This window comes from Arctopsyche grandis, chromosome 3, assembly GCF_051622035.1.
Source record: "Arctopsyche grandis isolate Sample6627 chromosome 3, ASM5162203v2, whole genome shotgun sequence".
NCBI classification, from domain to species: domain Eukaryota; kingdom Metazoa; phylum Arthropoda; class Insecta; order Trichoptera; family Hydropsychidae; genus Arctopsyche; species Arctopsyche grandis.
Window position 1 is genome coordinate 10,624,373 of NC_135357.1, and position 22,405 is coordinate 10,646,777.

Below are 22,405 nucleotides of genomic sequence, written 5' to 3' on the forward strand. Positions count from 1 at the left end.
GCAATTCGTGTTTGTATGTATGGGGGAATCGCTATTTTCAGAAAATCGTCATTTTTAAATGTTCCCGTAATTTTTTTGTAAATAATAGTCATTGAGAGCTTACTTGGGTATTTTTTTCATCTAACGCTCCCTTGATACGACAAAAGTTTTCCTCTAGGTCCATCAATCCAAAATTTGCGTTTTTCGCTCCGGCCTAATGTAGCTCAAAAGCGAGCTCTGGGTATAAATTCACTTCATTCTTTGTTTTCTACTAGCTGTGTTATTTACATAGCTCCAACTTATGTAGAGCCTCCAAGGATTTTTTTTATTTTATTGAGTGGTGGATTCACTTTGCTAGGGGGGCCCGAGGCGTTAAAAAAAATGGTCGGGTTCCAAAATTCACCACCTCGCTTCCTCCCCCCCCCTCCCCATAAAGTTGCAGGGCTTAACCAAATGAAGCCGAAAGCTATGCTTAAGGCTTTTTCGGAAATGCGTACGTGTGCACATAAACCCCGCGCATTGACGAGTCTGCGATATTTCGAGAAAACAATTAATGTAAAACTTTATTAGTTCTGGCCAATAACCACAACTATGGAGCTTCTCGTAAATGTGATGTATTTAGTAAAATAACGAACGCTTTTTGCAAACGGACGCTTCTTTTTCTTTATTTAAAATTTGAAAATGTAAACGAAAATGAAAATGTAAATGTGTGAATCCGCTAGTGTTGAGGATGATCTCAAATCCCTCAAAAGCTTTCGTTTTAATTTTAAATATACATAACATTTCGCAGACGTAGTCATGTACTTAGAGCCAGTTCGAAGTGAATAACGGGGAATCTATAATGAAATTTGTTTCAATTTGAATACATTATGTATTTGTACATGCGAGAAAATACGCTGCACGTATGTATGCACCTCGATGCTAATAAATTTCATGCAATTCTTTGTTTTTAGGCTAATGTTGATTGATTTGCGAAAAAATTGTGTGTCCAATTCCTTCTGTAAGTCTTCAATGATGTTATGTTCTTGAGATACACGAGAAAATTTACATTGCAATAAATAGCATTCACCTCTCGTTATTGAAATTCTTTTATATGTAATGCCTATGAGTATACCTAATCAATTATGTATTAACATTACATTTAGTAAGTGCCGTTCGTGTTTGCCAATGTAAATGCTCGAGAGTATACTTATTACAAGGTGTGGTCTGGGTCAGCGGTAGACAACCTTTTTTATAGGGCGGGGTGTCAACTAGATCTATTGACAATTCGTTAATGGGTTGCTCGTGTTTGAAATTTAATCTTTTGATTTTTAATTGACTAAGAATATGTGTTGACGTGTGTAAAATGTGTTCATTGGAGACTTTTTGTAATATAATTATAATGCTAACAGTAAATGGAGGTTAGTTTATTAATCATTTCGATTAATCACATTCAAGGATTCCACACAATACCCGCATCATCTCTACATATTTACAAATGATAGCGCGAAAATAGATCGAGCATTAAAAATTAGCTACGAATGATAGGATAGTTTAATGAGCGCGTGCCAAAATTTCATAGGTGTGTTTCGATCATTCCAAGGTACGATTAGAGATCAATTCTCACATCGACCGGTCTGATTTTTTGCAATGTCAATACTTTTACCGGGCTTTTTGTTTAGCTGCCAGAAAGGTGATCTTTTGCTGTTATCTTTTTTTTTATTTGAGACGAATTTATTCAAAACCTTTCATGATGAAGTATGTAAATTGTATATTTATGAATCGAATTATATGGTGCTTAAATTCTGATGATTTTTATACAAAGGGACTAGATAACGTCATACTTGAATTCTGCTCGCGCACACGCCAATAAGGCTGTGCGACAAAAACAGAGATTTCCACAGCACGCCACTGATATGAATGTATTTTTATACTAATATATGCATATACGTATTGGTCATATCTTGTCAGAATTTTCCCATTGTTGGTGCTGATTTTATCTCGAAAATTAAATATGTAGTTGTTAAAAAGACCTATCATGACCCTATTTAAACTGAAATATCATTCCGTCTTTTGTTGCTTTTCGATTATTTTTAGAAGGTAACCGAAAATTCATATTGAAATATTTTTATTAAGACACTTCGTAATTTTACAAATTATAAAATATTTTATCTCAAGCATTTGACATTTGGTTTACTTGGGGTGACCATACTTCCCGTTTTGGCCGGGAAAATCCCATTTCTTATATGCTTTTCGTTCGTTTTCGTAAAATTGTTTAATTTGTTCTGATTTGTCCTTGTTTTTCCAAATCAATTTTTTCCCAAAAGCAAATATCCTTATATAAATATACATTTCCACAAAATAAATTCATTTAAATATTTTCCTGCGTGATTCATTTTACATGTTTCTGAAAAAATTAATAGCTTTGTGCTATTATTTTCATCATATTTTTTTTAAATAACTGTAAAATATAATATTATATTAAATTATATTTAATGTTTTATCTTGTTTTATTTTATTCTTTTAAAAAAATGTACGTTCTGGTAAAAATTATATTACTTAACAAAATAACAAATGAATACTTAAAAAATAAAATTTTCAATTGCACATAATTTTTTCAGTTGAAATAAACCAAGAGCATTTTTTTTTTGGGGGATTTTTAGTTATTTTATTTGTTAATTTTACACGTTTCGAGCATCAAATATATTTTTTTATCTTGTTTCTATTGTCCGTGTACACAAGAATTGTATATTCTGAAAAATATATATAATTCATTGATAATATTAATAGTTATTTGAGGGTAAAATTATAAAATTTTTGGACATGATATACATTTTTTCTTATGTCGGGGGGGTGGGGAACAATTTTTTTGCGGGTCCCGTTTTTAGTCCTGGAAAATTTGGTCAAGCTAAGTATGCTATTAAGGAAAAGGAAAATAACTTATTTGTTAACATTATGTTTTATGCGATTTTTCTTGACTTTGAGATAAACATTTTCATCCTTTGTCAGAATAAACCTTTTCGAACGGGAATTAATGAGAGGAAAATACATGGATGGAAAAACGAAAGCGTAATTAATTAGCGGGTAGGAAGAATGATGTCTATTTTATATTAAACAGTCTCGTCAACTGTCGAGTGAGACCGGGCTTGCTCCGACAGGAGACAACAAATCTGAGTTGTTTATCAGTTGCCAGAAAGAGCATTCATAAAAAAAATTAAAATGAGATCTGTCTTAAAGCAGTTCATCAGTTCGATGTTCGGCGTAACTCAAAGTGACTAATTGGTCAAAAAAAACTAACTATCCAATTTCTACGAGCGTCCCTTAAATTTTCCGCAATTTTCTGGCGTGTTTCTTCGAATTCTGATATCGATTGTTTTGTGTTTTGCTTTCAGAAGTAGGAGCATTGCGCGTCGTTCGCTCGCCACTCGGCTCAGACTGTTCTGGTCCTCCAGCGGCAGACGTTCAACGTGTGAAGTGTGCTTTGTTTATTCCGCCAATTACTATCGCTAATTCGTTTATCGAGTGGCTACGTTATATTGATTCCTTTGGCGAAAAGTAAAAACAGTGTGTTTGTCAGTTCAACAGTGTGTTCTTATGATGATCTCACATCCAGCGGTGGCTGCACCTGATCAACGCTGACCTAAAGGGCAACCCGCACGCATGGTGAGTCTACTCATCACAATATATGTACATACATATTATCATTGTTTGCTGTTATGTAAATATACAATACATGTAAACATATAATAAGCATTTCTCTCGCTATTTGCTGTAAACAACCTTAGGATTTTGCGTATTATTGGCTTTTTTGCTTATTATCAACTATTTACACACATATGATCGTGTGCATTCAGAATATCATATTTATATAAACAAAATTGCCCTCCCCCTCATGTTTATAAATCATTTTTAACTTTAATTTTTTTGTATTTATAACACTATAATCTTTATATCTGAACCTTAATATTAAAAATACGCTTATGTCATATTGTCACCTTGATGAGAGACATGTACCTAATATATGTATGTATTTACATATTATACTTCGTTTGTTTTGCATTTAATGACAGTCATTTCTAGCACTATATATGTAATTAGTGGATTAAAAATGTATGTGAGAAATGTGATAGCTCGTAATACATACATATGTATATGGGAAAAATACAGACAGCCCTTTTATGAACGCAAATCGTGAAATAAAATAAGCTGTAGTACATTTTTTTTGGTTACAAACATTTAATTTCATCAAAAGTTAACTTGATTTTTTTCCTTATATGAAATATTAAATTTAAAAAGAAAATCATTTTTTTATTAAAGAGACAATTTTTGATAAAAAGGCAAAATCAAAAGTTTTCCATTTGATATCGTTAAAAGTCTAATCTTAGCAGCTTATTTATGATTGTGCTTCGTTTGGAAAGCGCCAATTTTCTTTTCTATCATTGTTATTATTATCGTCGCTATTGTTTTTTTGCGAATTTATCTACAACAAACAACGCCGAACACTCCCACCGCGTGTTTTGACGTCTAATAATAATATATTCGTTAGTGTTTATTTTTCATACGTTGTGGTCCCCCCTGGCTTTGGCCCGTTTCCAGTGTGTGTATATATTTCTGAACGTGAGACCTCCGGTTGCCGAGGAGAAAGTGCTCCTCCCGATCAAAACAACAGCTTGTCATTCACTGGTCGGATTTTCAATGCCGACTTTAATTTGGTCTTGGGCCCTGAATTCCTCGAGGCCGACGTTGCGGAGGACCCAAATCCCGACACTGTTTATCTGCACGCGGACAATGTGCGGCTTTGTCGCAAAGACGCACTCTTGGAACGTACGCAACTGGCGTAGATTAATTGGTGGCGCCATGGCTGATGATCTCGTTACATGCTTTAGCTAAATTTAGACCACAATAATAATAATCAAGCGTGCAATGTACTCGTCTCTGCTCTAATCGATGCTTTTCCAGGATTCCGCGTTGTATTTCATTTCTTGTGGGGTGTTTTGTTTGTCTGAATTGGATTGTGGAGTGTTGGTGTGTCCTTTAATATTGTTTATGGTCTGGTTTTTTTTTATCTTAAAATAACGAGTGCCGTCGTTGCACTTCAATCTTGGGATATTTCGAATGAATCATCGCGGTATTTCGATTGGGTTGATTGTTGAGTGAAAAGTGTATTCAATGTGTGCTCGTTGATTTTCAATACATATTATATTTATAATACTCACAGTACATATTGTATTTATAATACGGAGAGGCAGCATAGCCATTTGGTCCAATAGGTTTGTCAATCCAAAGATGAAGAATGAAGAGCCAAGAAAACCCATTATTTTTTAGGAAATCGTCAAGTTTATATTTGAAAAAGTTTATGTTATTATAAATATATACATAGAAGCTATTAAGAAGGTAGACTATTCCAAAATTTAACCACTATATTTGAAAAGAAGGAATATCTCATTTTTTGTAAAATATGTATGAATATATGTATTTTTGCTGTCTGAGAATATGACCTCTCAGATGAGTGCTTTTGTTAAATGTTAAAGAAGAACCATTGTAGTGAGTTATTTATAATTTTGTAAACTTCGATTAGATCGCCTCTCATTCTTTTTGTATCCAATGTGGACCGATTCATTATTTTAAATCTCATATATGGTAGTGATTTACATTTAGAAGGACTATTTCAAATTCTTTTAACCTTATCAATACTAATAATAATATCCTTTTTAAAATGTGTTTATTAATTTTAATCCTGGATGATACTTTAGTGTTATGTATTTTCATATTTTATCTTTAACAAATCAATAGATGATTTTTATTATATAATTTTTGTAGAATCTTTTTTACTATCCAATTTTACAAAACGGGAAAGCACGATTTAATCTTCTTACAACATTTATTTCAATAAGGAAAATAGATTTTAATTATAATTTTTGTACGAGTGTTTGGAAATAAAAATATTTTTTAATACTAATTAGATACTTGACTAATGGAAATGATTTTTTTTTTTGCATTATTTCGACTGAATTTTTTTTAATACTTTTTATTCGAAAAATATTTTACTTTTTTCATGGCATTAAGTGCTTGAAGGTATTTTATTTTGCTACAGTTACGTATTTTAATCGAAAATATATTTTTTGTAAATTTTAGCATATTTCTGTTGAGATTTCATGTTTGAAAAAAAATTGGTCAGAATTCGAGCAGCTATTCATTTTTATTAAAATCACAATAATTACATATATACATACATACACAATTAGAAATGTATGTACATACATATATTGTTTCATGTTCTGTATATACATAGGTCGACCGCTTCTCTTAAATGAGATCTCCTCCGTTAAATTTGTGAATCACTTTTAACGACAGTACGTATTTATGTTATTTACTCACGACGTACGGTGGCCGTTGAAACAAAGCAAAACAACGACTGAAAAGGAGCAAAAGTCTCAGCAAATCGTCGTAGCAGGAGGATGAGCTGGTGCTGAGGCTGAGGCTGTGTTGAAGAGCGTGCACTGTTGAAAAAGCGGTTGGACCACTGCGGAGCCGCAAACATAAATAGAAATAAAACAAAAGCTAAACTGGGAATCTATTTTTAAACCGCCTCTACGACCGATTATGTATGTTGCGCTGTTAACAACAACAACGCCACCACGAGGACCTCACCTCTCCAGCTCCTGCTACTGACCTGGCTACCTGTCCTCCCGCACTTCCACATCACCTCGTACTATTCCTCTCTTATGCCTTTTCAAAATACATACATACATACATATGTACATCAGACGAATCAGTCTAAGTGAATAATTGATGGGTAGCTTCGGTGAGCATACAAATTACAGTCTTTCAGATGAGTCGTTCAAACGTTTGGTTGCTTTGGTCTTTAATGTGATACGAAAGTTTCGCGGAATTATAATAGTTGTTTTCATTATGATTAAATGTCCATTTAATGTCAAATTCGGTCTGTAATCTTTTAGACATATGTATCATGACGGCCTCTATTTTTTATTTTCTTTATTTTTTTAAATGCTTTTTTTTATTAATAAATCATGTTCACAATATATTTTATATATATTTTAATAGCTACTGATCATTTTCTATTTTACAATTTTTTTTTTTTTTAGTAATTATAGTATTATATTATTTTAATGTACAGCATAATAGGGAAAAAACATCTCAAACCTATTTATTTTGTACATAATATTAAGTAAAGACTCTGTAAAGTCGACGATCTAAGCCATATTTTATTTAGGTAATCGTTGTTTATACCTGAAGGGTATAGACATCTTGTTATAAATAAAGCCCGGACCCAGAGTGCGCCGTTCATTGTTCGAATGTCGTAAATGTATTGTTAAAGGTTTGCCGAACCTTTTTTACAAAGCATTTACAACAATTGAACAATGAGCGGCGCGCTTCGGGACCGTACTCTAGTTATAAATAATCAGAGATCGGCGGACAAGTTGCCCACAAAAAATGGTTGTCCACAAAAAAATGTCAATTACTATTGTCCTACAAAGCAAGAGAGCAAAAAAAAAGTTGACAATAAATAGTGAATCATTTTTTGTGGGCAAAATAAACTTGCCCGCCGATCTCTGGTTATAATCACCGAGACTCTTCACAAGTGTGATAATATGGTTATTAGTAATTCTGTCATGTAATATATTAATTAGCTTGTTAGTAATGTCTGTGACTAACGGAATATTATTTCTGTCATGCAGTTTTTTCAGGTTATTAGTATACATGGGTGTGTTATAAACTATTTTTAGATACCTCCTTTATTAGGGATTCGTTTTGTATTTTTTGGAACTTGGAAAGGTTAGTATTCGAAGCGTTATTCCATATACATAGGTGTAACATAGTAATATGAGCGCGCGATATAATTTTATTTTATTTTGTGTTGATAAAGAACTATGGTGATTAAATTTTGGGTATATTGAGGATATGCCATGTATCGCCTTGCACTTCCGCTGCCTTAATGTGAAGGGTCCATATCATTATTTTATCGAACGTTACTCCTAAATATTTTATTACTGATTGCCATTTCAGACTTTTTCTAGAGGGGATTTTCAAATCTGAACTTGGTTCATGCTTTCTAACACTGAAGAAGATCGCGTCTGTATTATATTTTCTTGTTGCATGGCAACCCTCCACTATTTTAACATTTCTGCCCATAATTTGGTCATTATTAGAGGTAGGACCGGAAGCGCGCCGTCTATTGTTCCATTATTGTAAATGCTTTGTAAAAAAGGTTCGGCAAACCTTTAACAATGCATTTACAACATATGAACAATGGACAGCTCGCTCTGGGTCCGCTCTTTAGTCATTATCATTTGGTCTCTTACACCGATTTTTTAGAAAATTGAAATGTTTTCTTAGAAATGGCTCCTAAATTAGGCATTCTTCATATGGTACGTACGTAAAGTTTATTTTGAATACTTTAATTCATATTTAGTCGTTATGTTGGTATCAAGAATAAATTAATTATCGCGTATTATTATGATACCGAATCGTGTTTTCTTATGGATTCGATTTTTAATTTCTGAAATTTATTCATTTTCAGCCGAATGAAATACTTTAAGTATGGTAATGGTTATATTTATTTAGCAAAATCCATTTCTCATTCACAAAAAGTATGTACCTATTCAAATGCGTAATACCCACATACATTTTAATGAAAATGTTCTTTTCAATGTGCGGTATTAACGAAACCCTGAAATATGTACTTATATAAATGGGCTCAAAACGTAATGACGCTAATATATTTAGAAAAGGGTAGACTTATTTTTGTGTGAACTGGATTCGATTACGTATTTACAATTCTGAAGAGCTTTCCGCTGATTTTCTTAAATTACGGCTTTTGAATCCTTATCATTTCGTCGACAACAATAGATAGATTTTCTATAGATTGAGAGCAAATCAATGCTAGTCAAAATTAACATATTTTTGTTATTAATATATAAATTTATTTTGAATTTAAACTAATAAAAATTCGTGGAATATTAAAATAATAATTTTCGTAATATTTGTATGTATGTACCCACGTACATACATACATACGTAGGTGCATTGGTGTTTTATAATTTTCGTAACAACGGATTTTCAACAAAAAAAATGTATATGTTTATAAAAACCATTGTATTCGAGTATGAATTAATTTTTTTTAATCGAATCACATAATATTATATAATAATATTCAAATGTACTCGGTAACCAAATTGTTTTTATTTATGATGCTCAATAAGTTTCTTGTCCCGTCCAATTTATGGCATATTTATTTATTGTTAGGATTATATAAAAATGGGTCAAGCTCTTTCTGGGTAATAAACAAGTCGACATATGTAAGATCCAGATCTTCTATTGGTAGCCAAGAACACGCAACTATTTATCTTGTATATATCGTTTCTCAAAAATATTCCATTGCCAATAATCTAAAAATATTGCTAGTGAACGTAAACTTCTTCATAAAGGTTTCTGGTATTTTTTTGTATTGAACAAAAGGTTTCCGGAAACTATTGTTCAATATGACCCACTAGGTGACAAGATACATATACACATGGATGAGGAGAGAGGGGGGGGGGTACAAATTTCCGGGGCCCAGCTACTTTTAGGGTAAAAACACACTGAGTAGTACGGGACGTCACGTCCTTTGGCTCACCGCTGTGACCTTTCAAAAGTAGGGGTTCCCCAAACCGAATTCGGGTGAAGTTGCACACACAGAATGCATATTTTTAGGAGCTCGCACGTGTATGCATATCCATAAGCAACCGACAAGTTTCTCCTACATTTCTTCAAATATGGGATTCACCGTTATCGATCACTGACAAGCAAGGATAAAATATCACCGAAAACACTCCAGGTGGTGATTTTTGGGACTGTGAACCATGTATATGGGCTACGGGTGCTGCATTTTTTTCGCATGATTAAAAGTATCTAAAAAAAAGTACCACTAAGTGTATTTTCGCCCTTAAGAGGGCTGGACCCCAGCGCCTTGTCCATACGAACGTATTAGACTTCTCCCTTCTTCAATTATGGCACAAGAGAAATTATTTTTTAACATGCTATTTATATCCACCATAGGCATGTTTCAATTTTTTTTATTTTTTTGATTAATCAAAAAATCAAAAATCAATTAATCGAAAAAAAAAAATTGAAACATGCCTATGGTGGATATAAATAGCATATTAAAAAATAATTTCTCGAGTGCCATAATTGAGGAAAAAGTCTGTATGGACAAGGCGCTGGGGTCCAGCCCCCTTAAGGGCCCAGTCCGAAATGATAAGTGATTTTAGCGAAGCTTGCAAATTCTCGTTTGCCCAGCAGTGACGAATCACACAAAAAAATCTTTACCCAGTCAGTAATGGCAAACATTCTAGTTAACGTGAACAGTTTTGGGTAATTTAATTTTTCAATAAGAATTTATTATGCTAATAAGATTAAGCGAAATTTTCACCTGAATGGAATATATGTAAAGATGTTATCATATAAACAGATAATATTTCCACTTTTTGTAATAATATTATATATGCAGATAGGTACTCAAAATGGTGTATGTATTACGTATCCACTTGGTGTTTCTAAAGTGCTTTCTAAAAATAATATTCAATGAAGAAATAAAGAATCGAATGGTAATTCAAAATATGATATTTTGCAAATGGATCGTATTTTTAATTTTCCCGGATTTGGATAGGGCGCGTATGCGAATAAATGCGTAATTGTGTGAATTGTGAATTACCGAGAACCGTATCCGACCGCAACGATTATGTGACGCACCGCACGGAATTGATGCAATCTTATATAAATACATATAAAAATATAAACGCATGTACACAGTTTGGAACCGTGATTTAATTCAATGCAGTCATGAAAGTCACATGATTAATAAACGTCACGACGACGGAACATTGCGAAGTACATCATACGGGCCACTGCGACCGCACCACTGGTTCTCAACAAGTGGTATCTTATCGTTCCCGTTATCCCCGGGACGTAGACCTGAGCGCTTGACCCTTCGCGCTTCGTGTTCATACACTTGCCCTTTAGAAGATAAAGAACGAATGCGTACTCTGCATAAGTACGTATGTACATATGTATGTATATTTGTAACGAAGGTGCTCAAAAGTATCTATTTGTTGTTTTTTTTTTACATCGATGAAATTTTGTGTTTGTATTCGGTGTGTGTTATGTGTGCCAGACCTAAAATTGGTGTGCTTTGGGCACACAGTGGCGTTCTCTATAAAGCTGGAATAGCCTAATCATATGTCGCTCGTAAGACTAGTGAATTATGGTTGTTTTGCATACTCGTGTAGCACAGGCGTAGTGTTCATATGTTCATATGTACGTGCATATTCTCTATGTTGGAATAGTCAGAATCGTTGATTTCATTTATATGTACCTAAAAAAATGTCGAAGTCAAATTTTCGTATGATTACAAAACTGTATCTATTATGTATGTAGTAAAAGAAATTAATATTGAATTCAACAATTTATTCGGTTGAAATTATTGTGAAGACGCTTTTTATGTTTTTTCTAATCAAACCATCGCTCTTTCTTTAATCCGTCACATTTGAAAGTTAAGTTTAAATGAAAGTGTGTACACAATTGAAGCCTGTAGCCGAATAAATATATACATATGTATGTTATACTTGAACGTTTCACATGAGAAGCAAATAACAAAAGTACTAAAGCACTCTGTGGTGACTGATAAAACAATAACGCAACACATGTATCTTTATTTCATTATATGTATATTAATATTAATTACTTATGACATTACATATATCTTTACTCCACTATGAAATTCATACACAATCATGAAGCATTTTGAACCCCTTAAACTAATATTTGAAACAAACTGTGAGTGGAGATTGGTAAAGGTTGATACGTGCTTATATTATTAATCAATAATAAAACAGTTTCGTTTTGTTTTATTTTAACATATACATATCTTTCAATTTTCAATGGTCGAATACTTTTTTTTCTTCATTTTCAAGATTTTAAGATGGCAATTTTTACCCAAAAGTTGCCATCTTAAAATTATAAAATTATTATATTGCCATCATAATTTTATATACTTTGTTTCCTTCAAATATGGAGTAAATCGTATAAATGAAATGAAATATTTCGCTCAAGTATACATAAATATAAATGGCACGTACAAAAGTGCTTTGTTAAACTTTTCTTAATTGTTTGAGCATAAAAGATTTACATGTACTTACGTAAGCTGCGTGAAATATATAATATATATATACATATATAGCTTGAAAATAAAATAACCCAATATATCCAAAATAAATAAATACGTTTTATAAATTTTGCGCTTTTTTGGAAGTAAAATTTCTTAGTTGCTATTTTTATCCGTATTTTATTAGAGCTGACATTTAAATTTGATTTAATCAACATCAGACTGTTTATAAAGGAAATAAAAATGTAACATAGAATTATGAAATGTAGCAAGGAGGTATTAATTTCTAATATTCATATCGATTTTTGTTTGGTTTTCAGCGCAAATGACAGTTTATGTAAACAATAGCAGAATTTTTAGCATTTGACTTTTATCCTTATATTGCAGAATTAGGCAAAATGCACGTTCAATAAGCATGCAATCCAATAGTAAGAATTCGTTGGCAAATTTGCCGAATGCCTACATAAAAACGTGTTGTATATGTACATATGTACATACATATGTATGTATGTATGTACTAGTACACGTGTCGATGATTGGGCTCGGCCCACTTTTTCCAATCCCAGACGGGTCGGAAAAGCTGGAAAGTTTTCCTCGGCGTGTTTTTTGCGTTTGTGTTTTTCAATTGGCATAATTTACAAGCGTTAAGTTAACCATATTTACTCTGTCTGCCGCGGCCGATACTAAACTCGTACCTACATATGTACTACTCCGGGGACAAATAACTTAATTAATCGTCTCCAACACCAACGTCATCCATCGTTTTTCCACCATACGTCTTCGACTTACATTCCCCAATCGTCTCCCCGTCGTCTTCATCAGACGTTTATGAGGGGTGCGGCTCTAATTGCCCGCTCCGCCTAGAACCTTTTGTTTTCCCTAGACTTTCGTTCCACACAGTAAAAAACAATATCGTAAATATTACGAAAGTCGAATTAAATCTATCGAATCGTTTGACTGACAATGATAGTTGTTAAATTTTCAAAAATTCCACTACATTATTACATTCCAATTATCTTTTCAAACGATTAATAAACATTTCATCTCGGTGGCTTCTTATCGCGGGGACAACTCGCTGACACATTTCATGCAAATATTTTTTATCCACAATATTAATCTCTTAAGTTTTATGATAACTGCACTTTTTGAAATGTATGTACATATATTGAAACCGTTTATCAAATATTTGGAGTAATGATTTTTTGAATCAGCCATACTAGTATGTAGTTACTCTTTTTACAAGGTTTATAATAGGTTTACTTCGCCAATCAGTCTGACAATATTTCCTACATTCTTGAAACTTTGCCATTTTGCGAGGTTTGGCCGCCAATAGAGATTTCAATTGCTTCCGCTAGTTCGATGGTGAAATATAATCGTAATAAACATGTTTAAGAATCCAAAAATGTTGAAAACGATGACAGCTAGCTATTTGCCACTAGCCACTATGTAGTTACTCTTTTTTAATAAAAATAATTAAAAAAATTCTAGCTTTCTTATATCAATAAAACAATCAATTTTAAGTATATCTTGTTCGAAAATATGTATTGCAATATATGTATGTAGTATAATCATAAAAAAGTAGTCGGCGAGTTGTCCCCGCGATGAAACGGTCGTGCGATGAAATGTCCTAGAATACATTTTCAACGAGAAGATTCCTTTGCAATATTGAAATCATTCAATAATATTACATACATGTTCGCAACAGCTAATAGACTACAGTCAAAGCTTGTTTTTGAGATTTTCTTAACATATTGGAGGACGACACCTAGTTTGTCAAATTTAATTAAAATGTCAAGATCTAACTTTGGCAAAACTCCGTAATTTCATATCACATATGTACATATATCTACATATGTACATACTATCCTGGAATTAATACGATCTTACAATTTAAAGTTATGCTTTGCCTTTTGCCTTCTAAGTTGCTTCCTGAGACAGTGGCTCTTAATTTTTTAATTATCGGACCTATTTTTACATACCTCCTTTTTATTTACATATGTATATGTATACATATTTATTTTGGGTTCACTCCGTTCCGTATCGACTCTCGTTTTTTTGAGAAATTTAAAAAATTTAAGAAATTAAATAAATGCAAGCGAATACATTTGTACTTACGGTTAAGTACGATTCAAAAGGTGCTAATTAATTGAACTTGAATTTTGAACATATTCATTTTCATAAAATAATGTACACAAATTATTCAACTTTATTTTAATACATATATTCAACGATAAATAAATTATTCCAACATTCAAAAAATATATTACACATGAGAAAAATTATTATCGGTGGAATTTTAACTTTGTTTGTATTTTCTCTAGTAAAATTAGTTTTTATTAGTTAAGTTGTACGAAGTGAAAAGTATGTCATTTTAAATGTAAAGTAGCTAAGTTAAAGCTCAGTGTACTTAGTGAATACCATCTAAAATAAAGTTCAATTATATATTACCCCAATTCAAATTCATAGTATTTTTTCAGCAAAATATACTTAGATGCAAGTTTTACATATTTTTTACCTACATATGTATGTACATATATTGCACCATATTTTTATTAAAATTAGCTCATGTATTTGTACTGTATGGTTTTGTGTGTAGATATAATTACATATTTGAGAATGAATATTTTTGTATACTAATTTTTTGATCATAGCGATAGATTGGGGATACTTTTAACGACATTATGACCCGATTTTAAAATTGAATAAAAAGAAAAATAAAAAATTCTAACTGAACTATGAACCTCTGCTTTAGTTTATTATTTAGAATCGTTTTTATCTTTAACGAAATATGTTCTAAAAATACTGCGAATTCACTAGAGACACGTCTTTTCAAGTGGGCGTGATCCTTTGACAATATTCCATTTTGTGACATTATGAACTTATGCATATATGTATGTACATATGTATTTACATACATACGTAAACACATTGTCGAATCTCAGTTGCCGACCTTCATATATGTACAAACGTTTGCCGACGAAGTGTTGCACGCACAAACGTCGCTGTCACATATACATATATGTATTCATACATAATATGTTTTCATTGTGTTATTTATTATTTATATTTATTTATTTATTCACGGATAAAAATAGCGCCATGTTAATGCGCCGGCGCATTAAACTCTGTCCATTAGTCATGCGCGCGCCATTATTGCGTTATATTGTTTTACATTTGACCGTTGTTTGACCAATGCAAAATCAATGTCATTGTTTCGAGGTTGGCCAATGTTGCTATTTTCCGCCTTTCTTCGATAGGTGCTTGTTTTCGATACATGTATATATTTTTTTTTTGTAATCATGATTGTATAAATTCGAAGACGAGACGATGATCAAAACAAAAAGCCATTTCGCGCCACACACGATTTTAAAAATAGACGTTTTCTTTGTGCGGCTCGCTTTAAATCAACATCTTTTTCCTGAATTTATACAAACATTAGTCGTGACCTCGGTGTATAAATAGGCCCACTCGACATTGAGCAAATGTTTACCCTAATGTTTATAACAATGTGTCTTTTTTGCGTTACGCAAAAACTGCGTCGATAGGTAATTGTGGATAAGTTTGTTAAATTTAAAAATCGCAGATTTAAAATCTATGACGAATTTATATACGTATGTAATTGATATGCAACAGTACATTCTACGCTGGGAAATTTTCCTCATTGTATTATATATTTATTTATAGCGTTGAAAAATGCGTATTTAGTAAGCGTACAATCATTGTTTTATTTATATATGTATACATACTAAGCTACTTTTGAGTACGTATAATTTTGTTAAGGAATGTTTCGTTTAGATGAAAAATTTAAGGAATTCTGTTCGGAGGTATTTTATCAAACGTTTTCCATTTTGTTTGCTATGTAAATTTTGAACCCTTTTTATTGAGTTTGTAGGAAGGCTTCCAATCCCGGGATCCAGGTATTTTCTGGTACCGTGAATCCCGGTGCTGAAACTAGTCTGAATACCGGGATTACGGTACTGGCAGAAATTTATTTAAAAATATTATTTTTACAAAAATAATATGGAAAAAAACATAAAACAACATTATATAATGAACGATGTGGGATGAGCAATGACAATCATAGTCCATTTGTTTGCCACCCGTTTCCACGCCGGCTTGCCGTTTCCACGAAATGGTATGAACAGCCTGTATTGTTTCGCAAATATTTTTCTCAACCGCAATGATATTTAAAGCATATTTTAACTGATTCGAACTCAAATTCGACCACTGATCACGTTTCCATGATCTTGAAAAAATGTGTGTGTGTGTGTGTATATGTGTCTGTATTTCTGAAACTTAGTATTGGTTGAATCTATTGTGAAGGTTGTAAAATTCAAGTATAATTGTTGTATCAATGTGATAAAAAAAAAAAAAATCACTAAATATATTAGCCGGAAACGAGATTTTTTCCTCTTAGAAAAGTCAAAAATGTGACAACGATTCTTTCCACGCCCTGAACATATTTAGCTGAAAATTTGTATTTGTATTCTTTTTCGTACTAACATAGAGTTGATAAGTCGGATTTTGGTCGGAATTCGTAAGCCGGAAGTAGAACTTTTGTTTGTGTAAGTGTTCAATTTGTATGGAAAATGCTCCTAACCGGAATGTGTGAACGTGTATGTACATACATATGTTCGATTATCGAATTTTGTTTTTTATCCTTCTTATATTTCTCAAATACATAGATAAAGTCGTAAGTTGGTCATATCCGAATTTTTTACATGAAGTAAATGTAATTGAAGTTTTTTTTATATTAGGTGGATTGTTTCGATGAATAATTACTAGACGGTACAAACTATTTGTAAAAAACGAATCAATGAATCAAAGCGATGTTTTTTACTTTATTTAATTACATTTTTGGATGTGTTTTATTTAATCTTCGAAATTTCTGGATGAAAACTGAAAATTTAAAGAATGTAGCCAAACTCTCAAAAGTAGTACGCCAATATGGAAATATTTTTTGCGTGAAACATCGGGAGAGTTTGCAAAATGCAATTAAACGTTTTTGAAATATGAAAACATGCAATTGAACTTTTTTTCTTATACATTTGGATCCCGGGATCGGAAATTCCCAGCACCGCAATCCCGGTGTAGTGTAGTATTCATTATTAGTCAAACGTAACAAGTGCTAAAATCAATCTTAACATTTCGTCAACATTCATTTTTTTTATTTATTAATTACATTTTGTATTGGATTGTTAAATTCTGTATAAATATAAATTAATTCGCCTGTGATACATTTTTTGTGAATTTCATTGCCACAATTGGAACAAGGGGAGACCAGGGTACCGATGCCCCGGGCGCACCAGCTTTGGGGTGCACCATTTTATATTTGTATTTATTGTTTGCTCATATTTTGTTTTTAACTTACACTTTCAAAAGTACAAAAATTCGCCAAAAACATTTTAAATTATGAGTGTTCTTCGTAATCCGTCTGTTAAACATGCAGTCTGTCTAGGCTTTATATACCTACAGAAGGCACTAATGTGGCACCAGATTTGAGCACTTAAGGCAATGCTTTCTATACATATTTATGTATATTTTCTTTTTTAGTCTGAAAGCTTGAAAATACTACGAACGAATAAAATATAGAAATTTTCGTAATTTCCTGTATTTAAATATAGTCATATATGTATACACAAGTACATACTTTAGTTTTACAAATCGAGATCATTTCGCCATACAATAACGTATGTATGTAGTATATACATAATATTTAACCAGCAACATAGCTCAGTGTTTAGCATATAATGCTAACAACTGAGGAGTCGCGGGTTCGAGCCCTGATCCGGTGTTGCTTGTGACTCCAGGTCGATCGTTTCTAATAAGAATTTGAAAATTTATGTGATGTTATTTTTATTTAATTTAAAAATATATAATAATATTATTAATTTATATACATACATATGTAGTACATATATCCAAAGTTGGCTATATATCTCGCCTTGGGGCAACCCTTAATGGCACCATGATAAATATATATGATTTTAAATTAAAAAATAAAAATGTATTATATGTTTGTTACTTAGCTAATTATATAAGTCAAAAAATATGACAAAAGGATGGGGGAGGTGCTAAAAATTGCTTGCCCCGGGAGAAATTTAGGTAAATTAAATAATGTTTATTGTTTGTGAAGTTAAATTTAATCATATGTACCTGTAGGACATACATATGTATTTAGGCATGAATAAAGGCTGTTTTCTTTTCAACTGAAACTTTTCAAAACTTTTCAACTGAAAATGCACAAGATTCGAATTTGCGCAGTTTAAAATATTTCCAGTCTACGCTCGCCACGATTGTTATCAGCACTTGCACTTATTTGCACTATGCGTATTTTTAGCATTTTTCAAATACATACAACATACAGTATTCTTTTTTTGCGAGTTAGGTGTTTGCGCAAAATATAATACATTTTATGTCTCGCCAACTAATTATTATTGCTGAGGTATAAAGTTTATTTGCCGCGCGTACCTATATATATGTATGTATAATAAGTACCCTGACGCACGTTTTGTAAAATGTGATTTTTTAAACTTCCACGCGTTCGACATGCAAATATTGCATCCATTGCGCAACATTCCGCCATTGTGACTGAATTACGATACGAGTGTATTCTACTTTCGAATTGTAAATTTTCAAATCAATGCAAATACATAGTGAAGTATGTACTCGATGCAAAGTATGTTCGACGCCTACTTAAACCACCGGTCAATTTCAAATACGTCGACAAGTCAACTCGAAAACCCAATTTGTCACATGACTTGTCGTATCTGTGTATAAATAATCTGGTGGATTTGAATAGCGACGCTTCTGGAGCAGGTGTGCTTCCAAATCGATCATAATTAGGCAGGTGATCCTAAAATTAACAATGATTCATTGCCGCTCATCTGAATCAGAAGCAATAGCCAAAGTTACAAACATACATAAGAGGGCGTATAATTCATTACCGTTCGTTGAACCTGCACTGCTTGCTTACTGTAGTATTATTTTGAATATTTAATTTTTGAATTGGTATGTATGTATGTATGTATCTACTTGCTTTATTGTAATGGCAGAAAACATCTAGGTGTTTTGTAGATTTTAATCAAAATCTCATTATTAGAAGTTTTATAACTTCATACTTATGGTGGTTCAAATAATTAGAATACGTATTTAGTCGTATTTAGTCGATTTTATTTTTTATGTAGTATATATATATGTACATATATACATATTGTATGTATACTTTGTTTTTTTTGGTGCCTCAAAATTTTACTACATATACATATATATATATTATAGAAGTTATTATAATAGTCAACTTTCTCACTCCGGACCAAAAATCTTCGTGGAAAACTTGAATTTTTCCGTGCAAATAAATTTTCATTGAAAAATTTCGGTTATTGAAACATTTCTAAATTCTCGAAAGACTAAGATACATATGTATGTTTGTACCAAGAAATATTTTACCAAAAAATTTTCATTTTCCACAATTTTCGTTCGATATGTTTTCTTCTCACATAAAAATCATTTTTCGAGTGAGGTGAAAATATTTCGTATCTTCTCGATTGTATTTTTTTTATTTCAATAAATGTGTGTATTTTTTTTTTATTATCCATTTTCTTTCCTCTTCATATTACAAAATGGTTACTCGAGAATGTTTATTATTCTAAATATTTCATCATAAGAGTAAGCAAAACATTGCAGAATAAAAAAATTAAGAGGTTTAAATTATCCCACATGTATATTTTATTTCCTGTAAAAATTCATAAAAACAACAATGGTAATTTTGCCTGTATTATAAACAAACGTCGTCTTATTATGTAAATGAAATGTTTCAAATTTGTTAAAAAATAATACTTCATACATAAGATATTTGTTATTCTGAATATCTGGATAGGATTTACGGTTGATACTTCGTAACAAGCAAAAATTTTATATCTAACCGATCTACCTATAAAATGTCAAACTTTATTATTAAATGTCTAAAAATATATACCGAGTGTGGTGATTTTCGGGTTGTGTGTTTGCGGTTTGCGATAAGCGGGAATGAGCTAGTCGAGTGCAACTCACTATGTTGGGTTATTATTTTTACTTTATATACGTTGAGTGCGTGATAACAGATATCGACCCAGTTTCCGAGGATCCGTATCACTTGCTGGACTTCCATCGCAAACCACCAACCATCCTATCGTGGTCCTAGACATATGTATAATGACCTGGAGTAGCCTTTGGAATCACAGTATTCGCATTTACATCTGAATTCTTCCGTCTTATCTCGCCAGCACTCCATTTTAGTTTAAAAACACTTCTGATGTGCTGGAAACCTGTCCAATTTTACGCATCACGGTCTATGTACGTGTGTGTGTGTATATGTAAGTCGTGCCCAAGAGGGTGGATTTAACACATCATTTGGCAACTTTACGTGTGAGTTTTCTCCTCGTTTTCTGCCTTATCGTTAGTACTTTTGCGTTAAGTTGCACTGTAGGTCATATACTTTTTACTAGTGACGAGTTTCGCCAACTTAATGATATCTATTCCGAGTCGGAGCTGTCACACAGCTTGCTTTTCATCTGTAAACTTCTATTTGCACGTAAAAGTTGTGGAATTCAAATTATAATCGCGCAACACACAAGAAAGTTTTGTAGAAATTTTAAGCTTTTTTTTGCTTTGCAATTATTGGAAGATTAGAATTGTCTGTTGTCTATATACATTAGGGCTGCCAGAAATGTCGACCGCGACATTTGGAAATTTAATGATAGAAGGTAGAATTCAGAAACTTATGATTTCAATTACAAATTAACAAACTTGCAGTTTTATTTCAATATTCTTAGCTCGCAAGTTATTTAGACTCAACTATGGGAGTGCTTTGTGTATTTTCATTTTTGTATCTTTGGAAAAGGAGTTGGGCAAATGGAGTCCTGGAATGGTACCCGAGAAAATGTAAAAGGGTGAAAGTATAGCCGCAAAGAAGACGGGTGGAAAAAATTATAAAAATGTTTGAGGTGAGATGGATGGATGAGCAAATGTATGATGACGATTTTGGCGCGCCCTGATTTTGAAGCCCGGGACCGTCGCTCCCTTCACACGGCTCTGTAAATACGATTAGGTAATTGCAAGTCACTCGGGGAATTTGTTCACACTTATTAGGTAATCGCAACTCTGTCGCCCTTACGATTATCATTCTCAAATTTGTTGTTGTTTTTTTAGTTGTTTTTGTGTGACTAACTGACTACTAGATAGAAAACCGGGACACGAGGACACAGATCTACAAATCGGGACATGTTCCGGTCTACCGGAACGTATGGCAGCCCTAATCGACATACATAAATATGTACATACATATATGTATATGTACCTCTTAGAGACTATTTCTGCATGTCTTTGAAAATTCAACCGTTTCTTTTTTCGTTTTTAGAAAATGAACTTTGAACTAAGAATATCATCTCCTTTTGTTACATGCGTCATCATCATGGCAAAGAGTTGATTTTAATTTACATGTTCTTTTTATATAAATAGACATTATATTTTGGAGGACAACTTCTTCACAGAACTTTTTCAATCTTTCAACTTTTTAATTTTTTTGTTCTACATAAATTTCAAAACAAAAATGTAAGTATGCAAATGTGACTATTAATCATCTAAAAACATTTTCCTTGATCTACATACATATGTACACTGCAATAAAAATATTATTTGAAACAAAATATTAACGAGTCTTCAAACAGACACTTACTCTAAAACACTAAATAAAAACCTTAAAAATAGAGAAAGGGATTTCATAGCTCAAAAGTCGCGAATATACGCAATTTTAGACAAGGAAAACTTTTGGCAACATTTCTAAACAAATATGAATTCTTTAAATATTCCTACTACCAATCTTTAGACCGGAATTGTTTATACATATGTACATACATATACATATGTATAAGAAAACGAACTATTAGAATGTCACTTGTACTTACAAACAACATTCAATATCGCCACACACATCTCTTCGAATGGAATATTTACGATTCGAAATTCCATTTCAGTCCTATTGTAATATCAACATTGGCGTTTATGATAGCGAATTTTGAAAGTTACCACCCGCCTTCTTTCGAGATCATTATACATAGGTAAATGCTGTGGCGTAACCGATCGTGCAACGATTCGATCGTTCGTATCTATTAATAAAACGCTTCGGTATGTTTCCGCAAAAAAAAATCCGCAAAAGTGCCACAGATAACGTCCACGTGCATTCTTCGCAGTCATGTCACCGCAAACGTCTAACATTTAACATGCAAATAATTTTAATGTCAGCAC

At 32.3% G+C, this 22,405-nt stretch overlaps 1 protein-coding gene across 2 annotated transcripts in view; it reads left to right on the forward strand.

Moving 5' to 3' along the window:
- LOC143923064 (receptor-type guanylate cyclase Gyc76C-like) overlaps positions 1-22,405 on the forward strand; it is a 77,488-nt gene that overhangs the window by 14,446 nt on the left and 40,637 nt on the right. The window contains exons 2-3 of one of the 2 annotated variants that reach the window (XM_077446558.1): positions 3,351-3,432; positions 3,536-3,621. The gene's annotated coding sequence lies outside the window, so the exon portion shown is untranslated. Of the gene's footprint in view, positions 1-3,350; positions 3,622-22,405 lie in introns of both variants that reach the window. The other variant, XM_077446560.1, reaches the window with a different exon arrangement.